We start from the raw sequence: 9305 nt of genomic DNA, 5'->3' as shown, positions 1-9305 counted from the left end.
TTTCCACAGAAGAGAGAAGTATGAAGAGAGCGATATTCTGCTTGTCCCTGGGTATATTCTGAGTCTACCTCCTATGTCACTTCCTGCATGGATCACAAGATTCCTCTGTACTACATTTACCAGAATCCTCCTCCATTCCTAGTCCCCCATAACTTGCTTCCCTATTGGCCAACAGTCCTTTATTTGTTAATCAATAAGGCAAACATATACACACAAGGACCACCTCCATCAAAATACTTCTATGAAACACTCCCATGTGTCTGTTCTGAAAAGCATCTGTCAGTTACATCTTTAAAGTTCTCTCATACTGAAGTGTGTGCCTACACCACTCAAAAGACTAGATGCACATGGACATAATTCCCTGAGATAGTTATTTCTTGTCATGTATTAAAGGACAGCCAATATCATGAATTTTAAGTGACAATACTTATGAGATACCATGTTACTCTGTCAGAATGGATAAAATAAAAAATACTAAGGATGGTTTATGCTGGAGAGGATGTGGAGAAAGAGAAACTCCCCTCCACTGATGGTGGGAGTGCTAACTTGTACAGCCACTTTGCAAATCAATATGGCAAATCCTCAGAAAATGGGATTCTGTCTACCACAAGATCCAGCACATCCATACAACAAAGACATCTGTTCAATGATGTTCATTATGTGTAATAGCCAGAACCTGGAAGCAACCTGTATGCCCCTCAATTGAAGAATGGATAGAGAAAATGCGGTACATTTACACAGTGGTGTACAACTTAGTGGGAATAAACAATGGAATTTTGAATTTTGCAAGAAAAATGGATGGAACTAGAAGAAACCATTCTGAGTGATGTAATCCAGTAACAAAAACACAAACATGGTAAGTAATCACTCATATATGGATTTTAGACATAGAGCAAAGGATTACCAGTCTACAGTGCATACCTCCAGAGAAGCTAGGAAACAAGGAGGACTCTAAGTGAGACATACATCGTCACACAGAGAAGGGGAAAGGGACAAGATCTCCTGAGAAAATTGGGAGCATGGAGCAAGGGGAGAGAGAGTTATGAGAATGGGAAGGGGAGAAGAGGAGGTGTGAGGAGGACATGGGAGATCAGGAAGTTTGAATTGTGGAAGAATAGATGAGAGCAAGATAAGAAATACCAAGATAGAGGGAGACATTATAAGTTTAAAGAGAAATCAAGCACCTGGGAAATATCTGGAAATCTCCAAAGATGACACCAACTAACAATCTAAGCAATAGAGGATAGGCTACCTTAAATAACCTACCGTGATAATGAGGTTGGTGATTAACTTATATGCCATCCTATAGCCTACATCCAGTAAGTGGTGGAAGTAGAAGCAGACACAAATAGCTAAACACTGAACTGAACTAGAATCCATTTGCAGAGAAGGAGAAGTGATGAGCAAAGGGGTCCAAACCAGGCTGGAGAAACCAGAGAAACAGCTGAACTGAAGAAGTGAGAGCTCTTGGTATCCAGACTGATAGCTGGGAAACCATAATTGGAATCATCCAGACTCCACAAACATGAGTGTCAGTGGGGAGATCTCAGAAATCTATGGAGCCTATTGTAGTGAATCAGTACTTATCCCTGGCATAGGAATGGACTTTGGGAGCCCATTCCACATGTAGGGATCCTCCTCTCCACATGGATAGGCTTGGCCCTATGTCAAAGGATAAGACAGAATATGAAGACCACCCTATGGAAGGCCTCACCCTCCCTGTGGATCAGAAAGTATATGTGTTAGGTAGGGTGTTAGTTGCTGGGGTAGGGGAGGAGTAGAGTGAGAGGGAACTGGGAGTGACACGTAAAATAATCGTGCTTCTAATTCACATGTAAATGGAGAAAAAAACATGAAACACCACTGAGGAAGATGATATGATACACTCAAGCATCAAAACAGAAATTACTCAAATCTATCAACATTATAATCAACAGTTTAGGAATGCTTTAATTAACATGGAAGATCCATATTCCAAATCCATGGCTTAGTAGTTAGAGAAAGTTTTCTTGCTTCAGAGAACCTGTATTTGCATCCCATCACCCGAATTGTAGTATACAAAAGTCTGTAACTTCTATTATAGGTATCCAACACTGTCTCCTATATCTTTGGATCAGCCAGTGCTCTACATGTGGTAAAGAAGAAACCTAAAAAACACAAAAGATAACCTCACCTTTAGGCTGGCCGAAAACTGCCCCACACACCAGAGAGAGAGGAGAGTGAGAGAGAGAGAGAGAGAGAGAGAGAGAGAGAGAGAGAGAGAGAGAGAGAGAGAGAGAGAATCACAAAATAAATCTAAAAAAGTTTTTTTTTTTTTAGAAAAGAGAATCGTTTGGATATTTTAAAATATCCTGCTTCCTTCCTGTTTTTGAACACTGGATATCTTGTTGTCTACCTGTAATTCAAAATGAAAGTATCTACGTTCTTAAATAAATGCTGTCCAGGTTCCATTGCCAAGATTAATGCTGTCTCTCAAATTGCTGTTTTATTTTTAAGGTTGGAGATCCACACTCTACTTCTTTTGTGAATATAGTAAATGCCATAAAGTACATAGAAATAATGTGGTCAGATATGGAAATGATTATAAAATTATTCATGTGAAATAAACTAGCAGGAATCTAATCTAGTTAATGCATTGGCGTTTTGATGGCAGGAATTGCAGGCATAAAGGGAGTTTCCACTATAATTTCTTTTGTTTAGCATTAGCATGTGCTTATCTTGAAAAATCAGTAAGATAGTTAATGTAGCAAAAACTGTAAGAATTTATACAAAAATAATAGATAAAACATAAGGGTGGCAACTCTTAGTGATTTGTGTGTGAAATTCTGTCCTGTCTCTTACCTGCTCAAAGGTTGTACTAACATTATCAGATTTCAAAATTAAATATCTCCCTCAATACCTTTCAACCTTATTTTTAAGTTAGTTTCAGCTGAACGAAGATATCACTGATTCATCTAAACTAGCAGTCCAATGGTCTCTAGGAATTCCAATGTCTCTGTCTCCAAAGTTCTGGGATGACAGACATACATTCTTAGAAATACAACAATATAGCATTGTTTCCAGTCCCTCTTTCTGTTTCTGAAACTCAATAGCACTATGAGCACAGTGCATTTTACTCCACCAAGGATGGCTTGGCATGTGGTTTTAAGAACAGTAAAGAAATTTGTGTAAAATGACTTATCACCTTCTGGTAAGGGTAACATTGGATCAATGACGATCAAAAGCAGGGTCTGTACTGAGAAAACATGGCTTTCTTACATTTTTCCTGTGATGTAGTTCTGTAGTCCCTTTCCTTTATCTTCCCTCATATTTTTTAACTTTACTGTCTGATCTTAAACTCTATGGTTTAACATCCCTCACTAATCAACTACACATCTTCCTTAAATTCACTTAAAAAGCACTTTTCTTATGGGGGATGACATAATTTTTATGATGAAAACACAAAACTGTATAACACATATATATACTGACAGGATAATAATTGTTTAATACCACTTTGTGATGGATGTCTAAAAAGAATTGGCTCCTTTGTCTGCTTTGTTTTCTCTATGAATAGCAATCCCTCCATTGTCTTACTTAGCTTTAGTTTTCATGTATTTCACCTATTTATCTGCAAGTATTCAATTATAAATTACTTCATCTAATGGCCCATAAGGGACAATTCAAATGCTGGGTTCACTTAAAGAAATGACCAACAACCTTGATCATCAGGGATACGCATAGCAAAACCATTTGGGATGTCATTTTACACTAAAAAGGCTGAATAAGATAATAAGGAAATTATATCACATGCTGATGAAGATGTAGATTAAAGGGGATCATTATCCACGCTAGTGGAAAAGAATGAATGTTCAGGTTCCTTGGAAATCATGAATGGATATACCTCAAACTCAGCTGTACCACTCCAGGGTATAAACCCAAAGAACACTGTATCCTATTACAGAGAAACTTGCTCACTCATGTTCATTGTGGATGAAGAAAATATGGTACATTTATACAATGGAGTCCTACTCACTGGGAAAAAATCAATGAAATCTTGAAATTCTCACACAAATGGATAGAACTAGAAGAAACCACACTGAGTAAGGTAATCCAGGCCCCCAGAGTAAACCATGGTATGTACTCACTCATAAGTGGATTTTACATTTACAGCCAAGGATAGCTAGCCTATAACCAACAACCCCAGAGAAGCTATAAACCAAGGATGACCCTAAGAGAGACATACATAATCCCCTGGGGAAGGGGAAAGGAGCAAGAGTTCCTGAGAAAATTGGGAACACAGTGGGAAGGGGAAAAAGGTAGGATGAAGGGAAGAGAGAGAGGACGGGAACATAAGGGGTCAGGAAGATGGAGGCAAGGGAAGGAGAGAGGAGAGCAAGAAAAGAGATAACATAATAGAGGGATTATAGGTTTAAAGAGAAATCTGGCACCAGGAAAATGTCTAGGGACCCACAAGGATGTCCACAACTAAGAATCTAAGTAACAGTGGAGAGGTTATCTTAAATGTCCTTACTTTATAATGAGATTGTTGACCTTAAATGCCATCTTAGAGCCTTGTTCCAGAATCTGATGGTAGCAGAAGCTGAGACCCATAGCCAAGAAACTCAGAAGAAATCAGGGAATCCAGTTGTAAAGGGGAGGATTGATGAGCACAGGGAAGAAGAACATGTTGACAAAACCCTGAGAAACAGATGACCTGAGCAAGTGGAAGCTCAAGGACCCCATTTGGACAAATGGGGAAACAGCAGAGGACTGAACCAGGCCCATTGAATGTGTGTTTCAGTTGGGGGGGTTGGGCAGTCTATGGGGTATCTGGCAGTGGAACCAGTGTTTATCCCTAGTGCACGGACTTTGGGAGCCCATTCCCTATGGAATGATATGCTTTTAACCTAGATACATGGGGGAGCACCTAGGCCCTGCCCTAAAGATGTGACAGAGTTTGATGGTCCCCCATGGGAGAGATCACCAACACTGGGCAGTGAACGGATGGGGGGGTTGGAATGGGGGTTTGGGTGGGCCATGGGCAGATGGTATGAAGAGGGAACTTGTATTGGTATATAATTTAATTTAATTAAATAAAAAGGAAATAAAATGTAAAGAAAACTGGAGCATAATCTAACCTGTAGTCTAGAAATAAAAAATGGGTCGTTAAGGAATATTCTTAGGACCTTCAACACTGAATTACTTAGCATAATCTTCAGGGAAGGTTATTACTGCTTCCACTGACAGAACAGGATTAATTTTCTAAGGGAAAATTGAGAGGCCAATATAGCAAGTTTATAGAGACATCCATACATATACATACATACATACATACATACATACAAACATACATAAGTGTATGTGTGTGTGCTTATGTGTCATAAACATACTAAACCACAAATATGATAGACATATTTTGTGACTTTCCACAATATTAGAACATGTGAAATAATTAAAAATTCCCAAATCATGATCAATTCTTTTGGTAGTCAGTTTTCCAAGTAGACCCAATTTCTCAATTACAATGAAAGGTAATTTTTAGGTTTTATTTTATTTATGTGTTTATGTACTAGCATTTTTCTGAATATATGTCTGTGTGGCATATGGCGGCAGTGTCTGAAGAGACTAGAAGACTACTTCAGATTTCCTGGGCCTAGAGACACAGATGTTTGTAAGATGACATTTCGGTGCTAGAAATTGAACCCAGGCCCTCAGGACAAGCAGCCAGTAAATTTAACTGCTTAGACATTATCAGTGTCACAAGACAGTTTTTATAAGGCTGACCTTAATCACTAATTAACACTCAATTTCAGTGGGGACTGTTCTTGAGCAGGATGACAGGTTTCAATGCCTCTATCACAGAGGATGCTAGAGACTAAATAAACAGTGGTTTCCAAAAGTGGAGGTAAGAATGAAACAGGCCAGAGATCTGTAATATGTCTACTGAGATAAGAGAAGCAATTTCATCTCTGGTGACAGTGACACATAACTATGGAAATATGTGAACCAGGTCATACTAGTCTTGACTCTAGATCCAAATTCTTGATGGTATAAAGAAAGAACAACATAATAGATTTGTCAAAATCAATGTACTGAAACACATCACAGAAATGGTGAGGAATTCTAAATCTTGTCTACAAAAATGTTATAATTTATAGAATACATGAAGATAAGTTATGAAATATAAATGGGGAGATTTAGTGGTCAACCCGGTTATGACGTCATGGACCTGATTCTTTCACCTGGTTCCCCAATTCCTCTGACACTTAAGTCTGGCCACTAATTTAACCTTGTCATGACACTTCTCCATAACTAAAATGTCTGCTTCAGAAATTGCAGCAAATGAGATTGTAAAAGAAATTTTGATCATTAAGTTCCATTTTGCTAGTCGTATATTGAAAATCTGAAAAACAGAAAAAAATTGTCATGTTTTGTCATTATCTTTTAGAAGCCTATGTTCACTGATGAGAGACAGGAAGTGGGTGGGTCTGGAAGGGAGGAGTGGGGAGAGACTGGGAGGAGTAGAGGGACGGTAAACTGATAACTAGAATGTTTTATGAGAAAATAATCTATTTTCAATAAAATGAAAAATGTTAAAATTGACATTCTGCCCTCCATAATCAAGTTCCATTTATGACCCGTCCTGAGAGTCTAGTCATTCTGGTGTATGCTGGGGCCAGAGCATTCTTATCAGCTAGAACATCTTGTGGTCTTCTCCAGAACAGTGAAAGCCCCAGGCCCTTTCTCGGTACAGAAGCAGTTAGCAGTTGGTTTGGCCAAACTGTCTAATTACAGGTTATATGAGGTTCACAGAGCTGGCTTTAAGCCGAAAACTTAAAGGTCATAAAAGGACTCACAAAGATGGGCTTTAAACCCCATAGTTTAGGGCCCATGGCCCTTAACACATTTAGGATTTAAATCATTTTTCATGATAACTGCTCTCCTATATAAAATTTTATTTTAACAAGGACCATTTTAAGTGAGGAAGAATTTACTGACAGGCACATCTGAGCATGTTTCTCAACACTGACCAATTTGTAAGTGATGTTTTGTTACTCTGTCTCTTCTGGAGCCAGAGTCTTCCTTACTGTTTAAAAATTTTCCATCTGCTAGTCCTTCACAGGCTCCTTGACTATAAACAATTTCTTAAGAACATACAATGTAATCTGATATATTCTCAATCCCCACAACAAGAATATATATGAGTTCTTATCATAATGATCAACTTTACTTCCTACTTAACAGTAGTACTTAATAATTAAAACAATCACACAAATGCTCAAAATAAATGAAATCACACACACACACACACACACACACACACACACACACACACACACACACACACACACACACACACACTGTTCATGGCATAAAATTTAAGATGCATTATGTGCCATGTCTCTTGAGAGTGAATTCCGCGGCACTGAAATAAACACCTCCTATAAATCTTTGTCTCTGACTTTCCCGTTTTGAGATATATTTGTAAAAAAAAAAAAAAAAAAAAAAAAGCAACGGTACAGTTCAAAGCAAAATGTGTGTTAGAGAGCAAAAATTGTATTGAAGATTTTGAAGATTTCATATCAAGTATTTTTTAAATCTCAAACTCGCTAAAAATTGAATGGAGAAATTACATTTTCAAAATAAAAAGAACTCACTTTATGATTTATTTATAAAGATACGTCTACAGAAAAAAAAGCTTAAGAGAGAAAAGATGTGTCTTGTAAAATATGTAAGATCGCAAGTTCATGATTTAAACGATTTAGAACTTAAACAATGAAATCCTTAAACTGCAAATGTAAGAAGAAACCCACTCAATTCCACCCTCCTGAGACCTGTGTTTGGTGCTCGCTCGGGAGAAATCGCAAAAAAAGAGAAACCTTCATTTAAGCGAAGAAATCCCGCACTCAAATCACTCTCCTGCAATCTGGAATTGCGACTGTGTTTGGTACTCAGGGGAAATCGAAAATAAAGAGAGATCATTTAAAAAATGAGATTCCGTGCTCAAAGCTACTCTCCTCCAACCTGGAAGTGTGACTGTGTTTGCTGCTCTGAAGGAAATCGCCACAAAGAAATTTTGGTTCCTTTTGTTTCCTAGGGAGCCTGGTCCTTCCACTGAATGTGATTGTGATGCATTTCCTGTAGCGGGTCCTTCTGAGAGGTTGGAATCAAGGAATTGCCGTAAGTCTTTATCTTTAACGTTTGTTTTTAAAGTCTGTAATGACCAGGAAGGGCTTTACGTGAATTCTATATTTCTAAACCCACGCCTTAGAATAGCGTAGGAGTATGTTTTAAAAATAATTGTAACAACGAAGGAGCAAATCGCCATAAAGTACATCCCAGTGGTTGCAGAGGAAAGAGGACAAATCCATGAGGCTGTGAAGTTGAAGCCTGGAATGCCTTGGAGAACCCACGATGTTTGATATGCTAAGTTGTAGCATTCCTGCTAAGAAAAACTGCAAACAGGTAGTGGAATCAGCCCTATCCAGAGAAGTGTGTTGCAGTTAAATGCACTAAAATGAGTTGTAGATCATCAGAGTGTTTTGACTTCAGACATGGAGATGCCGAGTTTGGAGTTTGCCCAACCAGTTTTCGGTTTTGATTTGGTTCCATATTTCCTCACCATGCACCCTTCCCTGCGTTTTGGAATGTTCATGAATATCCTGTGTGTTACATGTTGTGAAAATTTGTGAATTTTTTTCTAATTTTAATTTTATAGGAGATTAAGAAAATGCATGAATCGCAGAAGAGACTTTGATCTTCTAAACTTTGTTGATACTGGTAGACTATGGGGAGTTTTGAAATTGGACAGAAAGCATGTTTGCATTATGACATGGCTTCAGGCCTTTGGTGGCCAGGCAGTAGAGTGTGGTGATTTGAAAAAATGATCCTTGAAGGGAGTGGCACTACTAGGAGGTGTGGCTTTTTTGGAGTGGTTATAGCCTTGGTGAGGAATTATGTCACTGTGAGTGGGCTTTGAGATTTCCTCTTCTCAGGCTACTCCCAATGAGATGATATACTTTCTGATGCCCACATATTTTATGTAGCAGAAGCTTTTCCAGTAATATAGACAGTGATATTATTTTCATAGAAACAAACATTTGTTTCATTGATTATTTGTATTGTTTTTCTGTTGTATAGATTTTACTCCTGAGTCTGATTATTTCTTGCCTTCTAATCTCCTTGGATATGATTACTCTTTTGTGTTTGAGAGCTTTCATTCATGCTGCAAGTTGTGAGTATGAGATCTCATCAATTATTTTAGGTAGGTACTTAGTGCTATAAACTTTCCTGTTAGAATAGCTTTCATTGTGTGTTGTTTT

This window comes from Cricetulus griseus, unplaced genomic scaffold (genome assembly GCF_003668045.3).
Source record: "Cricetulus griseus strain 17A/GY unplaced genomic scaffold, alternate assembly CriGri-PICRH-1.0 unplaced_scaffold_44, whole genome shotgun sequence".
Taxonomy (NCBI): Eukaryota; Metazoa; Chordata; class Mammalia; order Rodentia; family Cricetidae; genus Cricetulus; species Cricetulus griseus.
This window is presented reverse-complemented; position numbering follows the sequence as displayed.